The sequence below is a fragment of the Narcine bancroftii genome, chromosome 3, assembly GCF_036971445.1.
Source record: "Narcine bancroftii isolate sNarBan1 chromosome 3, sNarBan1.hap1, whole genome shotgun sequence".
Classification (NCBI taxonomy): domain Eukaryota; kingdom Metazoa; phylum Chordata; class Chondrichthyes; order Torpediniformes; family Narcinidae; genus Narcine; species Narcine bancroftii.
The window spans coordinates 295,847,054-295,864,598 of record NC_091471.1 but is presented as its reverse complement, the minus strand read 5'-3'; the positions used below and the strand labels follow the sequence as shown (position 1 = coordinate 295,864,598).

The window sequence follows — 17,545 nt, the reverse complement described above, 5'->3', positions numbered from 1 at the left end:
GTGGAGGCAACGGGATGGAAATCTGGTGTTTGGGGATGTCCTTGCGGCCGGAACACACTTTGAAAATCTGCCTTAATGAGAAATGGAGATAAATGTGGCACCATTTTTGTGAAAAGACAATGCAGTTCTCTAAAAACTCATGAACCCCTCAGTTCCCACAGGAACCCCTCAGTTCCCACAGGAACCCCTCAGTTCCCACAGAAACCCTCTGTGAAACTGTAGAGCATATCCCAAGATGGTGTATTCATCTCCTAGAATTAGTCCTGTAGTGAAATAATGTTCACACCTTCCATCTTCGGAGAAGGGATCTTTTCCTGCAGAGGTAAACCAGAAAACCCACAGATGCTAGGGTTGAGTGCAGTGCACAAATATGTGGAGAAACCCAGCAGGTCACATAGAAAGTAAAAGGCAGTTGAACTTGTTGATAGGAGTCCTAAAAATTAGGCAGACATCTGAATAAAAGGTGGGAGGGGGAGGTAATTGGTAGTTACAGGTGGGAGGGTAGAAGAGAAAGAAGCTGAGACGTGATAGGAAGAGAGGGCAGAAGAGAAAGAAAGCTCAGAGAAAGAAAGGAAGGGGTGAGGACCTGGAAGAAGGGAGGTAGAGGGATGAGGAAAGGAGGGATGGGATTGACAGAAATTTGACATCGACATTGATGCTGTGTGGTTGGAGAGTGCCGAGATGGAATATAAGGTGTTGTTCTCTAATTCAGGTGGCCTCAAGAGCTGCAAGTCATCCAATTCATCCACAGAGCGAATGCTTCCTTCGTTGACTGGACCCAGTATCAGTATCCTATGAAATGGGTGCTCTTGATCCCACATCTCTCTATCACTCAAAGGGATCCTGTTCTTCAAAGGAGTGGGATAGTTGTGTGATGATGTGCTGCTGTGTTTGTGTAGCAGTGGCTAAAGTTCAATAAATGCCTCCAGTGACTCTGAGACTTTTATAATGTGCAAGGTCACAAAAATCACAGTATAAACATTTTGCTTGAACTAAAAAATGCTCTCTGAAAAGCTTTTTCTTGTATGATTAAAAAAAAGATTTATTTCAATGTGGCTTTTTTCAAATGGAAGTGGAATTGATGGAAATGCAGCAAAATTGAAAAATCCATTTCAAGCCACATAAGAGTTGTGCAGCAGTCTTTTCCCCTTAGTAACATGGAGGTGGGAAGGCCAGTAAATTTGGACCAGTCAGTGTAATCAGACGCAATCAATGGGGAACACCTCATGACATTGAGAAGGCTTCCTAAATACGGGAAAAGGAAACTTCTTTGGATAATTTTCAGGAGGGGGGGGGGTGTTGGGTGGGAAGGACATGGTCCCTAATGGGTTCTCGAAGTATATCAACATTACAAAGCAGGAGGTGTTGGAGTTTCTGGAAATGGAGAAAGGTGGATAATTCCCTTGGGCTGAACTAGGTGTATCCTTGGGTGGGGATTTGAACGAAGGAGGTTAACTTGTTAAGAAGGGTGGCTGGATAAGCCAGAGAACTACTAGCCTGTGAGCCTGACATCAGTGGTGGGAAAGTTATTAAAAGGGATTGGATTTATTTGTATTTGGAAAGACAAGCACTGATTACAGATGGTCATCATGGCTCTTTGTCAAAATCAGAATTTATTGTCATGAACAAGTCACAAAATGTGTTGCTTTGCAGCAGCTTTCATAGTGTAAACATTCATATAAACCTCACCCCCCCCTCACAAAAATAAATAAAATATAGTGCACAAAGTCAAAGTAAGGCTGTGTCTTTGATTCATTGATCATTCAGGAATCTCATGGCAGCAGAGAAAAAAGGTGCCCTTGTGCCGCTGGGTGCTCAATCTTTAGTCGAATGAAGAGAGCACGGCTTTGGTGGTGGGACCCTTGAGGATAGAGGCTGCTTTCTTAAGACACTGTCTCTTATCAATGTCCTCAATGGAGTGAAGTCTGGCCCCCAGGAAGTTGCAGGCCGAGTTGACAAGTGTCTGGAGTTTTTTCTTGTCCTGAGCTTTGGCACTTCCATACCATGAAGTGATAGAACCAGCCAGAATGCTCTTCATGGTACACCTGTAGAGGTTTTCAAGAGTCTTTGGTGACGTACCCAATCTCCTCAAACACCTCAAGAAGTATAGTCGCTGGCGAGGCTTCTTCGTGATTGCATCGACATGGAGGCTCTAGGACAGATCTTTGGAGATATTGACACCTAAGAATTTGAAGTTTTGATCCCCTCCACAACTGAGCCCTCTATGAGGTCTGGTTCATGTTCTCCTGACTTCCTTCAGAAGTCCACAATCATCTCCATGGTTTTACTAATGTTGATTGCAAGTTGTTGGTGTGATGCCAACAAGCTGACCCTATCTCCCTCCAGTAAGCTTTCCCATTGCCGTTTCTGTTTTTTGCAGACAACAATTGTGTCATCACCGTATTTGTAGAAGCATTGAAATTGTGCCTGGCCACACAGTCATGGGTAGTGGTTAGAACAGGTGGCTAAGCATGCACACTTGAGATGTGACTTTGTTGATGGTGAGGAGGAGACATTGTTTCCAATTTGTTCTGACTATGATCTCCCAATGTCGAAATCAAGGATCCAAGGGGTGGGGTGGGGGGGGGGGGGTGGAGGGTATAGAAAGGCCCAGGGTTTGGAGCTTGTTGACCAGCACTGAGGGAATAATGGTGTTGAAGGCTGAGCCGTATGTATGGGTTACTGTTTTCAAGGTGATCCAGAGCTGAGTAGAGAGCCAGTGATATTGTGAATTGTAGTAGGTCCAGTCCTTTGCTTAGATAGGTGTTAATTCTGACCATGACCAATCTCTCAAAGGATTTCATCACAGTAGCTGTTAGTGTTACTGGGCAATAGTCATTGAGGCAGCTTATTCTGCTCTTCTCAAGGATGATTGATGCCCTTGAAGCCAGTGGAATATTGTGCCTGATTGAGTTGTCTGAAATAGTGACTGAGAGGAATGATGAAGGCAGGTTGGTGGACATTTACAAGGTCTTTGACAAGGTCAATGATATTAGGTCACAACTTGGTGTCCAAGGTGAGTTCACACATTGGATATAAAATTGGTTGGTGGTAGGAGTCCGAGTGTGGCAGAGGAAGATTGGTTTTCAGGTTAGAGGCCTGTGACCAGTGGTATACTGCAACAGTCGGTGCTGGGTCCATAGCTGTTTGTCAGTTCTGTTATCAATTTGGATGAGAGTGTTGATACATTATTGTTAATGTGGCAGATGGTGAGAAGGTTGTCTCAGGTTACTGAAGGACTAGATCAACTGGGAAAATGGCAACAGAATGTAGTTGTAGTTTAACTCAGGGAAGAACGAAGTGATGAATTTTGGAAAATTAAACCACATCAGATCAGCAGGGCTTGGAAAATTTTGCTGAACAGAGAATCCTTGGGATACAAATACATAGTTTTCTGAAAGTGGGAACACAGGTAAACTGTGTCGTGAGGAAGGTATATGGCATGCTTCCTTCATTGGATAAGATATTATGCCGGGTAATACTAATGGCAACTCTTTGTCTCTCAAGGCAGTCTAAAGGAAATTTCATGTAATATTACATTTTCTGTTTTTATTACATGACAATAAAAAGTATTCTTGAATATTGAGTACAAATGGGATGTTGTATAAAATACTAGTTTTGCAGATGACACAAAGATTGTAGTGGACAGTGAGGAAGGCTTTCAAAACTACAGAGGCATCTGGATCAGCTGGAAAAATGGACTGCAAAATGGCAGATGGAATTTAATTCAGACAAGTGTGAGGTATTGTATTTTGGAAGGAAAAACCAAGCTAGGACGTACACAGTAAATGGTATGGCATTGAGGAGTGTGTTAGGAATCAGGGAATACAGATACATAATTCCCTGAAAGTAGATAGGATCGTAATGAGAACTTTTGCACATTGACCTTCCTAAATCAAAGTAATGAGTATAGGAGTTAGGACATCATGGTAAAACACGAAAGTCTACTGACACTGGTTGAAGTAAAAAGACAATGCTGGACAAACTCAGCAGGTCAAACAGTGTACTTTATATAGCAAAGATATATAACCAACATTTTGGATTTGAGCCCTTCATCAAGGTATGAACAAAATGTACCCAGGTGCCTGAACAAAATGAAGGTGGGGTCATGAGAAGGAGCCCAGTCCCATAGGCAGGAGGAAATAGGTGGATAAGAGAGGGAAGGCGCACCAGCAAACAAGTGGATGGAGATGGAAGGAGAGCTGGGAGAAAGAAGACAGAGGATGGAGAAGAGAGAGGAAGAACAGGGAGTAAGCTAATAAAATCAGAGAAATCGATATTAATGCCATTAGGCTGGAGAGTACCAAGATGGAAAATTAGGTGTTGCTCCTCCAATTTACGGGTGGTCTTGGTTTGACAGTACATGAGGCCATGGACAGAAATGTCAGTGCAGGAGTGGGTGCAGAATTGAAATGGTTAGCCACTGGAAGATCTCTATCATTGATGCAGACTGAGCGAAGGTGCATTTTTTAAAGTTGTACAAGACATTGGTGAGGCCAAATTATGAGTATTGACTGCAATTTTGGTCACCTAACAAAAGGAGGCGCCATTGCTGTGCAGTTGCTCAGCAAAAAGAGGTTTAAGGCACTCCATCTGTCAATAGCCTACAGGGCCACCCTTGGGCAAGGTGTAGTATCTGTTTAGGGTCACATGAAGCCATGGATTGCAGGTGGTGGATGGTTTTTACGAGCTGATTCTACAATTTGGAATTTATGTTTGTAAAACTAAAAATGTTAGGCAGATGAATCTGCTGATCATTGGCGAGGGTTACCCATCCAGTGAGGACACTGCAATTGAAGAAGGCAATGGGAAACCACTTCAGTATTTTTCCTTGTATAATCATGAACTCAACATCGACTAAGGTCTCAGCTCGAAGATGGAGCCTTCGCTGAAGCAGAACAAGGGAAGCAACAGCTACAATTTGAGGGTGACAGATGGAGAGACTTGATCGTCCACGTTCAATGCAAGGCACCTGAATGAACGACAGGAAAGATTTCTAAGATTGAAAGAATGCAGAGAAGATTTACTAAGATACTATTGGGGGCTTCAGGAACTGAATACAGTAACTTTTAAACAGTTAGACTTTATTCCCAGAGTGTAGAAGAAATGAGGGAGATTTGTTAGGGAAAATTATGAGGTTATAGATGAGTAAATGCAATTGGCTTTTACACTGAGGTTCGTGAGGTACAACCTGAGGAGATGGGTTGTGGGTGAAAGGGGAACCCTCCCCTTTCCCCCCCTTCCCCCCTCCCCCTTATCCCCCCCCCCTTCCCCCTCCCCTTTCCCCCTCCCCCTTCCCCTCCCCCTTCCCCCCCCCAAACCCCCCCCCCCTTCCCCACCCCCTTCCCCCCCACCCTTCCCCTCCCCCAAACCCCCTCCCCCCCCCCCCACCCCCCTTCCCCCTCCCCAACCCCCCCCTTCCCCACCCCCTTCCCACCCCAACCCCCTCCCCCTCCCCTCCCCCTTCCCCCACCCCCTTTCCCCCCACCCCCTTCCCCCCCCCCATTCCCCTCCCCCTTACCCACCCCCTTCCCCACCCCTTCCCCCCTCCCCCTTCCCCCTCCCCCTTCCCCTACCCCTTCCCCCTCCCCCTTCCCCCTCCCCTTTCCCCCTCCCCCTTCCCCCTCCCCCTTTCCCCCTCCCCATTCCCCCTCCCCTTTCCCCCTCCCCCTTTCCCCCTCCCCCTTTCCCCTCCCCCTTTCCCCCTCCCCCTTTCCCTTCCCCCTTTCCCCTTCCCCCTTTCCCCCTCCCCCTTCCCCCTCCCCTTTCCCCCTCCCCCTTTCCCCCTCCCCCTTTCCCCCTCCCCCTTTCCCCCTCCCCCTTCCCCTCCCCCTTCCCCTCCCACTCCCCTCCCCTCTCCCCCTCTCCACCTCCCCCCTCTCCCCTCCCCCCTCCCCCCTCCCCCCCTCCCTCTCTCCCCCTCTCCCCTCCCCCCCTCCCTCTCTCCCCCTCTCCCCTCTCCCCCTCTCCCTCTCCCTCTCCCCTCCCCTCCCCCTCTCCCCCTCCCCTCCCTCCCACTCTCCCCTCCCCCTCCCCCTCTCCCCCTCCCCCTCCCCCTCTCCCCTCCCCCTCTCCCCCTCCCCCTCTCCCCCTCCCCCTCTCCCCCTCTCCCCCTCCCCCTCTCCCCCTCCCCTCACCCTCCCCCTCTCCCCCTCCCCCTCTCCCCCCTCCCCCCTCTCCCCCTCCCCGCTCTCCCCCTCCCGCTCTCCCCCTCCCCTCTCCCCCTCCCTCTCCCCCTCTCCCTCCCCCCTCTCCCCCTCCCCCTCTCCCCCTGCCCCTCTCCCCCTTCCCCTCTCCCCCCTCCCCTCTCCCCCTCCCCCTCTCCCCTCCCCCTCTCCCCCTCCCCCTTTCCCCCTCCCCCTTTCCCCCTCCCCTTTCCCCTCCCCTTTCCCCCTCCCCTTTCCCCCTCCCCCTTTCCCTTTCCCCCTCCCCTTTCCCCCTCCCCTTTACCCCTCCCCCTTTTACCCCTCCCCCTTTACCCCATTTCCCCCTTTCCCCTCCCCCTTTAACCCCTCCCCCTTTACCCCATTTCCCCCTTTACCCCATTTCCCCCTTTACCCCATCTCCCCCTTTACCCCATTTCCCCCTTTCCCTCTTTCCCCCTTTCCCCTCTTTCCCTCCCCCTTTCCCTCTTTCCCTCCCCCTTTCCCCCTTCCCTCCATTTTCCCCCTCCCCCTTTACCCTTTCCCTCTTCCCCTTCCTCTCCCCCCACCCTCTCCCTCCCTCCCCCTCCCTCCCCCCTCCCTCCCCCCTCCCTCCCTCTCCCTTACCTCTCTCCCCTTCTCTCCCTCACTCTACCTCCATCACCCTACCCCCCCACCCTCACCCACCTCACCCACCCTCACCCTCACCCTACCCCCTCCCCCTCCTCACCCCCTCTCATCTCCCTCTCTCCTCACACCCCCTCACCCCCTGCCTCCTGCTCCCTTCCCTCTCCCCCCTGCTCCCCTCCCCTCCCTTCCCTCTCCCCCTCCCTTCCCTCTCCCCCTCCCTTCCATCTCCCCCTCCCTTCCCTCTCCCCCTCCCTTCCTCTCCCCCTCCCTTCCCTCTCCCCTCCCTTTCCCTCTCCCCCTCCCTTCCCTCTCCCCCTCCCTTCCCTCTCCTCTCCGCCTCCTCTCTTCATAATGTGACTTCAGCAAGTTTACATCACATAGCCATGGGAATTTAAATGTCTATGGGAAGACCTGAGCAGGTTGTTTGCAGTCTCTTCCTGAAGCTGGGTTAAAGTTTGGAGTAGGTGACCAGAGATGGGATATCCCTATTACCTGGCCAAATGGCAATTCCATCATCTCTTGGTCAGGTAAGAGAATCTGACTACACAGACACCATAGGCCAAAATCTCCAGCCTCACACAAGGCCAGGCATAGCCTAAAACCTGCCAATGCTGGCTAGAACTGCTAATTTCCACAGGTGTCTTTGTTTTCTGGGAGCTGGACATCAAGAGCAAAGGCAGCAGTTATTGCCCTTGAGGTGGTGGGAATCCATCCCCACCTAAGCCCCCTTCAGTTCCAGCAAAGGAGCTGTTGGGAGGGAGTGCCAGAGTTTCCATTCAGAGACCATGAAGAAAAGTCAATATGTTTAGGTTAATAGCAGAATTTTTGGGTCAGTAAGGAGCGTTCCAAAGAGAGCAAGGGCATACATCAAACATTAAATTAATAATAGCATCAAAAAACATGCTGTTGGAGTTCTCATTCAGAATAACCTTGCTTTTTCTGATCAATAGCGATCTTGTAGAACAGCTGCTTGGCTTCTCCTCCAAAGCTGTGTTTCCAGCTCTTCTTTCCAACAAGTGAGAGATCGGGTTTTAGAGATTACATACATTAAAAAAATTTAGACATACAGCAGTGCAACAAGCCAATTCGGCCTTATGAGTCTGTGCCATCCAATTTACTCCCCATTAACCTATTACCCCAATATGTTTTTGAAGGAGGAAACTGGAGCCCCTGGAGAAAACCCATGCAGACAGTGCAGGATTTGAATCTAAGTTCGATTCTGATCGCTGGCGCTGTAAAGGCTTTGCGCTAAAGAAAACTTGAGGGTAGAGGCTTGTGCTATTTAATCATCTCAAATCCTTTGATGATGTCACCTGATCGCATTTTCTACCTGACACAAGCCATTCTCTCTGCTCCAACCATCAACTTCCTGATATCCTCAATGAAATCCCAGCCTCTAACTCACATCAGGTGTATGTCAGTCAAGGTGCCACCAAACACCTTGATTTGATTCTGCCCTGTCACTCACCATCAGTGTATCTCCTCTGTCCTCCTGAGGGAGTGGACTCATCTTGTTATGCAGTACCTTGCCAAATGCTCACATAGTAATGGAAACAGGCCAGTTGGTTCAATATGTAAATGCTGACCAGCAACAACCATTTGTGTTAGTCCCATCTCCCAGCACATACAGGGAACAGAAGGTTTCCTCTTTATTTAACAAATGTATACAATTTCTGACACCTTTCTTTCCTTCCTGGACCTCTCTGTCTCCAACTCAGCAGACAAATTATCCACTGACATCTCTTCTTTCTTCTTTGGCTTGGCTTCGCGGACGAAGATTTATGGAGGGGGTAAATGTCCACGTCAGCTGCAGGCTCGTTTGTGGCTGACAAGTCCGATGCGGGACAGGCAGACACGGTTGCAGGGGAAAATTGGTTGGTTGGGTGTTGGGTTTTTCCTCCTTTGTCTTTTTGTTAGTGAGGTGGGCTCTGCGGTCTTCTTCAAAGGATGTTGCTGCCCGCCGAACTGTGAGGCGCCAAGATGCACGGTTTGAGGCGATATCAGCCCACTGGCGGTGGTCAATGTGGCAGGCACCAAGAGATTTCTTTAGGCAGTCCTTGTACCTCTTCTTTGGTGCACCTCTGTCTGTCTTTTATAAGCTCACTAACTCTCATAGTACCCTGAATTATACCTCTTCCCATCCTGTCCCTTGTAAGGACATCATCCCTTTCTCACAACTCATCCACCTCTCCCATATTTGTTCCCAGGATGAGACCTTCCACTCCAGTACATGCAAAATGTCCTCTTTAGCAAACATAGATTCACTATTACTGATTCCTTGCACCCGTATCACCTCTATTTCTCGTACTTCCATCCTCTCCCCACCTTCCTCCAGGCAGAACTAGGACAGAGTCTTTCTAGATCTTACTTACCACACCATCAGCCCCTCTCTGCATTTGTCACATTATCGTCTAACACTTATGCCAACTTCAGTGTAATCCCACCAACAGCCACATCTTTCCCTTGCCACCCCTTTCCTCTTTTTTTCCTCAGGGATAAGTCCCTCTGAGACTCAATTATCTGTCCTTCCCTCCCTACCCACCCCCTTAGACACTTTAACCCGCTTTGATAGTACAGATTCTATCACCATTGTGTATATGTACAGATGGTAGGTGTAGAATGACTGTGATTGGCTGAGAGTGTAGCCACACTTACTGGCATGTCTTAAAGGATTGCTCCTAGCCAGACCAGGTCATTCTGGACTGGTCGACCTACTTGTGATATGCTCCAGTCTTTTAGTTAATAAAAGCCTTGGTTTGGATCAACAAGTCTTTGGTTCTTTCGACGTGCATTACAGCTGCAGAATGTGCAAAACCTGTCCCTACATCTCCCTCCTCACCTCCATCTGGGTCTTCTAGGTTAGGCAGAGCATGACCTGCATGTCACCCAACCTGATCTACTATATTTGGTGTATCTGCTGTCACCTCCTCTACATTTACCTACTCCTGTACTTAATTTTTTCTTTCTAACTTTTCCCCCACCCCTTCCTAGTAGTCTTTCCCTTTAACTGTCTCTCCATCTCTCACACCTTCTGACCTATACCCTATCACCTCTTCCCCCCCTCCCCCAGCATTTATTCCCCCCTTTATGTACATTTTATTGATCTCAGTCACAATAAAGGCACCTAACCTGAAATACTGACTGACCTTTTCTACCCAGGAATGCTGCCAGACCCACTGAGTTAATCCAAGAGTTCTTCATTTGCTTATTTAGTACCTCACCCACTTCCTCTGAATCCCTTCCTTTGTCCTTGAGTGGTCCTCTCCTTAGTCATCCTCTGTGAGTGTAATATTCTTTGGGATTCTCTGAATCCCTACTCTCTCAGGACATTTCACGGTCCCTTTTGGCTTTCCTAATCTCTTGCTTGAGCTCTTTCCTGCAATTTTCATGTTCCTCCAGGGCCCTCTGATTGTAGATTTCTAAACATTACATATTCTTCCTTTTCTTTTTGACTACATTCACCACCTTTCTCATCTTCCAGTGTTCTCTTAGCTTGCCGTGCCTGTCCTTTCTCCTTCACTTTTCTATTGGTCTTGGACTCTAATTAGTTGGTCCTAATGTCAGTTGTGGACTTGCCTGATAACAGCTGCTCCAAATGAACTCCCATGAACTTCTGTCTAATAAGGTCATAACTTGCCTCTTGCAATTTAGAACTTTTCCCAAGGTGCTGACATCCTTAAAACTTAAGGAATTGTGATCAGTATTCCCAAAATGCTGTTCCTCAAACTCCAATCACCTGGACAGGCTCATTTCCCAATACAAGTTCTAGTATATCTCCTTCCCTGGTTGAACTATCAACATGCTGTTTCAAGAAACCCTCGAAAGAAAGAAAGAAAAAGAAAGGAAGAAAGACAGATAGACAGTCAGTCAGTCGTGCTATTAACACTCTGTGCCATCTAAGCCTAAGGCACCAAGGACATCACCATCAATATTGGGGAAATTAAAACCTTTTCACAATCTGACCTATCTGTTCCTCAATTTATTGATTGCTGTTGGTAGGCCTCTAGTACAACTGTATCCCAGTGATTGTGCTGTTCTAATTTCGAGGATGAGTGGAGTTCTATCTTTGTTGAGTCCCAGGGATAGGGGATGAATAGTAGTGTCTGTAAGATTGAGGAAATGCAGTTGAAGGATCCGATCACTATGACAGAGGGAGAGCCACTTCTCAGGAAGAAGAAGGACATTTCAGAGGTACCTGAATGGAAGTCATTACTGGAACATCCTTCTGGGAACAAACTGGCAACTGCTGAGCTGTCTGGTTGCGTGTTTGCATGTTTTGCACCAAGGACTGGAGAACACTGTTTCATCGGGTTGTACTTTTGCATTCAGACAACAATAAACTTGACGACTTCATCCACAGCCCTCCAATCACCTGAGTCAATAACTGGAGATGACGGAACATTGACCAAAACAGTCTTTGCACTGTTCTCTCTAACCTCTTGAGCATACTTCAGGCAGGTCTGGTGATGTATTCACTTTAATTTAACTGCTCTTCAGAGGTGGTGGAGATATGGAACTGACCAGCAGATGGCACCTCTGCACCATCCATCACTAGAGTATGGTGACTAATTCTGAATCATGGAATTGTTGATGACTGAAATATCACACTCTCTCAGTTCAAGCTCTCCCCTCCTGAGAATACATAGGATGGTCTTTTTTTTAGGATTTTGAAAGGAACAATGGCAGAGAAACATTTCCTGTAGAAGAGGTGTGGAAATCCAGAGCTTGGCTCTTCAAAAAGTTTTTTGAGATGGTGTTAATGATTGAAAGGATGGTTATTACAATCTGGAATTTCCACCACCTCTAGAAGAGCAGATAAATGACGTCTTTGAAAGTGAATATATCATCAGACCTGTCTGAAGTATGCTCAAGAGGGAAGAGACAGCAGTGCAATGACTGTTTTGGTTGATGTTCTGTCCTCCCCAGCTCCAGCTATTCACGCAGCCAATTGGAGGGCTGTGGATGAAGTCGTCAAGTCCTCAGTGCATAACATGCAGACATACAGACAATCAATGTATAGGCAGTATTTCATCTATACAAATACATAAATAAATAAATATTGCTTTGTAAATTTGAGAGTCTCAGATGGTTAGTGTGAGCAGTTCCTTTGATCATTCAGCACTCTCATTGCCCTTGAGAAGAAGCTGTTTCTCAACCTGGCAGTGCTGTATCTCTTTTCTGATGGGAACAGCTGAAAGATGTGTGCAGGGTGGAAGGGGCCCTCAAGGATTTTGCGTGCCCTCGTCTGACAATGATCCCACTACATCAAGTTGATGAGGTGGGGAGGGAGTCTCCAGTGGTCCTGTGGATTGACCTTTGATCCATTTCTCTGCAGTAACATTGTGATGCAGCCGGCCAGGATGCTCTCAATAGAGCTCCTATAAAAGGTTGATATGATGGTGACCGGTAGCCTTGCCCCCTTCAGTCTTCTCAGGAAGTGCAGTCTTCCTGACAAGTGAAGAGATAGGTTGTCTGTCCGTGATAGGTGAACAAGAAACTTGGTTCTCTCCCGGAGAACAGACAAAGGATCACTGGAACGTATAGTAATTATTGATTCTTCCAATTATAAATAAATTCAAAGAATGAGCCCCATAATTTTATAAACTGAAACTTTCTATCTTTAATATTATATCTGATTTTCTCTAAATTTAGGTAGGGATGAATCTCCTTTCCATTTCAATAAAATAGGTCGAATGGCTATCAATGTAATAAAAGATGAGACTTTTTCCTGAGATGCCGATAAAGGTTCATATGAGTCGCGAGAAAATCCAAACAGAGCGATTAATGGACAGGGTTCCAAGTTAATCTTGAAAATTGTGATAGAATTTGAAAAGTTTCTTTCCAAAATCTCTCTAAATTTGAGAATTCCCAAAACATATGAATTAGAGAGGCTTAGAAATTTTAACTTTTCCTACAAAAGGATCAATATCTGCAGAAAAACAGGATAATTCAAGTTTAGACATATGAGTTCTGTGCACCATCTTAAATTGTAACTGCAGGATTCTTCTCTTAACAGCTTGTACCTCACTTTTCATTGGTATTGACTGATTTGTTTAAAGAAGAGAAATTAACTTTATTATTTAATAAAGCTTGCATTTCTCTTAAAAAAAGGGAAAAAAGCCAACAGAATGTACTTCTTGTAGACCTATATTGTTACTTAATGTTGCTATGAAACTTCTATCAAAGGTTTTAGCACATAGATTAGAAAAAATTATCAACTATTATAGACTCAGACCAAACTGATTTTATTAAAACTCGTTATTCTTATTATAATATACATAGGTGCCTTCTACTCCATCAATTGAATGTGTTCTTTCATTAGGAGCTGAAAAGGCACTTGATTGAGTTGAATGGGGGCATCTATTTGCTGCATTGGTAAATTTAATTTTGGTCCAGATGTTATTAAATGAATTAAATTATTATATTCAAGCCCCAAAGCTTCAGACTGTTCTAATTTACAGCAATCGGCAAAGTTTAATCTCAATAGGGGAGCATGGCAGTGTTGTCCCTCAAGTCCTTTGCTTTTTGATATAATATTGGAACCATTAGCTGTTGCTCTTCGACAGTGCAGAGAATTTAATGGTGTAATTAGAGGAGGAATTGAACATAAAGTATCACTATGAGGTTTTATTTTTATTTCAAATCCTGAATTTATCATTCATTTTTGATAAATTCAGTCAGTTCTCAAGTTTTAAGTTAAATTTTCATAAGCATGAACTTTTACCCTCAAAAAATGTTTTGAAGGCTATTCCAATTTTCTGTTTAAAATAGTGAAAGAACATTTTCAATATTTAGGAATTACAATTGCGAAAAATGACTTAAGAGGAAAATTGGAAGAAAGTGATGAAAAAAAATTAGAGACACAAGAGTTGTTAGCTCAGAAAATTAATATGCTAGAAAATTATAGTAGGTGAAACAACATAAAAATAATGGGCCAAAAGGAAGATGAAGAAGGCCCAGATATGAAGGAATTTATAAAAGAATGGATCCCGAAGGGCCTGGGAACGACAGAAATGCAGGAAGAAATGGAAATAGAAAGGGCACACAGAACGGTAGCTCCGAAACCACAGATATATCAAAAATCAAGATCCATTTTAGTAAAGTTTTTGAGATATACGACAAGAGAAAATATACTGGAGCGGGCAAGGAATAAAATTAGAGAAGACAATAAACCATTGGGATACAAGGGTCAAAAAATATTTTTTTACCCAGACATAAGTTTTGAACTCTTAAAGAAGAGGATGGAGTTTAATACAGCAAAATTGATCTATGGAAAAAAGGTTATAAATTCATGTTAAGACATCCAGCTGTGCTTAAAATATTTATCCCTAGGGAGCAAAACAGACTGTTCTCGGATCTGGAAGAAGCACAAGAATTTGCAGAACACTTGCAGGACAGAAGGAGAGATGAAGAGATGTAATAAGAATGTAGAATGGCGATAAAGTATATATAAAGATGTAAAAACAATGTATATGTAAAGAATTAAAGAAGGGAAAGAGAAAGGAAGGAAGGAAGGAGAAAAAAGGGAGAACTTTGTTATATGTGTAAAAACATGTGTTTTCTGGGGGGGGTGGTTGGGGGGGAGAGAATAACCGTCACTATGAAATCAGTTGACACTTGTGTGCAGGATCGCAATCCAAATGGAAAGGGGAGTTGTGGTTGCCCGGCAAGGGATAAGGGGCAGCAGAGAAGGGGGGGGGGGCTAGTATTTGGGGTTAAGGTAATATTGGATGTGGGAGTTATTGGAGTATTTTATGTTTTAAATGTATTGTCATACATTGAGTTTAAAAAGGGAAAACTGAGAGATGAAAATGGGGAAAAGGGGGATGGTGGTGGTGAGGAAGCGGAAATGAGGTGTAAACAGGATATGAGATGGCCACGTTGAACTATATGACTATAAACATTAATGAAATACATAACCAAATTAAAAGGAAGAGGGTATTAAATTTACTGAAAAAAGAAAAAAAAACCAGATATAGCATTTGTGCAGGAAAAGCATCAAACTGAAGTGGAACATAACAAATTAAAGAGAAACTGGGTAGGACACGTAATGGCAGCATCATATAATTCAAAAGCTAGAGGTGTAGCTATATTAATTAATAAAAATGTACCAATCAAAATAGAGGAGGAAATAATAGATCCAGCAGGGAGTTATGTAATGATAAAGTGTCAGATATATTCAAAATTTTGGAATTTGCTCAATATATATGCACCTAATGAGGAGGATCAAAAGTTTATGCAGGATATTTTTTTGAAGATTGTAGATACACAAGGAAATATATTGATAGGAGGGGATTTTAACCTTAATTTGGATCCAATATTGGAAAAAACTGGACAAAAGACCAGTAAAAAGAATAAAGTGGCCAAATTTATGGTTAAATCAATGCAGGAAATGAAACTTGTGGATATATGGAGGAGGCAGCACCCAAGAGAGAAGGAATACTTATATTATTCAAGTAGGTATAAAACATACTCAAGGATTGATATGTTTTTGTTGTCGGCCCATATTCAAGGGAGAGTTAGGAAAACTGAATATAAAGCTAGATTACTATCTGATCATTCACCCCTGTTATTAGCAGTAGAACTGGAGGACATCCTACCAAGAACATATAGATGGAGGTTAAACTCCAAGCTACTTAAAAGACAGGAATTTAGAGAGTTTATTGAACGCCAAATTAAAACATATTTTGAAATAAATACGGAATCAGTGAAAGACAAATTTGTATTATGGGATGCAATGAAAACCTTCATAAGAGGGCAGATAATAAGTTATGTAAAAGGACTACAATCGGGAAATAGAGCAGTTGGAAAGGGAAATAGTAAGTACAGAAAAGGAACTAGTAAAAAGGGATGATATAACGAAAAGGAGAGAATTGGCGGACAAACAGAAAAAAATATGAAACATTACAAACGTACAAGGTGGAGAAGAACACAATGAAAATAAATCAAAAGTATTACAAACTGGGAGGAGAAACACATAAAATATTAGCCTGGCAACTTAAAACAGAACAAGCTAAAAGAACTGTATTGGCATCAAGGAAAAAGGACAAACAAATTACATATAACCCAATAGAGATTAATGAGAACTTTAAGGAATTTTATGAACAATTATACCAAACTGAGAATGAGGGGAAAGATGATAAAATAGAAGAGTTTTTAGCTAAAATTGAACTGCCAGAATTGTAAGAGGAGGAACAAAACAAACTGATAAAACCATTTGCAATAGAGGAAGTACAGGATATATTAAAAAAGCTGCCAAACAATAAAACGTCTGGAGAGGATGGATTCCCAATAGAATTCTATAAAACATTTAAAGAGTTATTAATTCCTCCTCTCCTGGAAGTAATGAACCAGATAGAAGAAACACCAAACTTGCCAGATTCATGTAAGACAGCAATAATTACAGTAATACCAAAGACGGGGAAGGGGAAATTATTAGCAAACAGATTGGCCAATTGTGTACCTAAAGATCAAACTGGATTTATTAAGAAAAGACGAACAGCAGATAATGTCTGTAAACTTATTAATCTAATTCATGCAGTTCAAGGAAATAAGAAGCCAACAGTGGCTGATGCTTTAGACGCAGAGAAAGCATTTGACAGAGTAGAATGAAATTATTTATTTAAAGTATTACAGAGGTTCAATCTACCAGAAAAAATATACTAATTGGATTAAAGCATTATATAATGGACCATTGACGAAGGTAACAGTAAATGGATATTTATCGAACCAATTTAAATTAAGTAGGTCAACTAGACAAGGATGTCCATTATCCCCTCATTGTTCACTTTAACAATAGAGCCATTGGCAGAACTGATAAGAACAGAAAATAAAATAAAAGCGATTAAAAATAAAGGAGAAAGAGTATAAAATCAGCTTATTTGCAGATGACATCATAGTATACTTAACAGAACCAGAAATATCAATAAAAGAATTACATAAGAAATTGAAGGAATATGGAGAAATATCGGGGTACAAGATCAACGCAAATAAAAGTGTAGTGATGCCAATGAGTAATGCGGATTATACAGATTTTAAAAAAGAATCACCATTTAAATGGTAAACATAAGCAATCCGATACCTAGGTATTAGGTTAGATAATAACTTAAACTACCTGTACAAACTAAATTATCAGCCACTAATAAAGAAATTGCAAGAAGACTTAGAACATTGGAGAGAATTACTGCTAACGTTGATAGGGAGGGTAAATTGCATTAAAATGAATGTCTTCCCAAGGATACAATCCTCATTTCAATCATTGCCAATGCTCTTAACAGAGAAATTCTTTAATGAACTAAAGAGAATAATAAGGAAATTCTTGTGGAAAGGGGGGAAACCGAGGATAGTGTTAGATAAATTATCAGAGAGGTACAACAAAGGTGGTTTGCAATTACCAAACTTATAGAGCAGCACAATTAAGGTTTTTACCAGACAAGGGAAAAACCAGACTGGACTAAGATAGAACTGGATAAAATAGGGGAGAAGGTACCGGAACATGTACTTTATAAGTGGATGAAAAGCTGGTGCAATATAAAAGCTCACCAGTATTGCATCATTTACTTAATATATGGAAGAAGATCAATTTAGAAAGGAAAAAAATGAATTTCCAAATACCAAAATTGTTATTGACACAAAACCCACTAATTCCTTTTACAATAGAAAACCTTTCCTTTAGAGAATGGGAGAGAAAAGGAATCAAAAGAATATAAAATTACTTTTTGGCAATAATTTATTAACATTTGTACGGTTGAAGTACAAATATGGAATAACTT

The 17,545-nt window shown here is 43.4% G+C and overlaps 1 protein-coding gene across 2 annotated transcripts in view; it reads left to right on the top strand.

The window, feature by feature from the left end:
* ncanb (neurocan b) overlaps positions 1-17,545 on the top strand; it is a 173,551-nt gene that overhangs the window by 913 nt on the left and 155,093 nt on the right. The window lies entirely within an intron of this gene.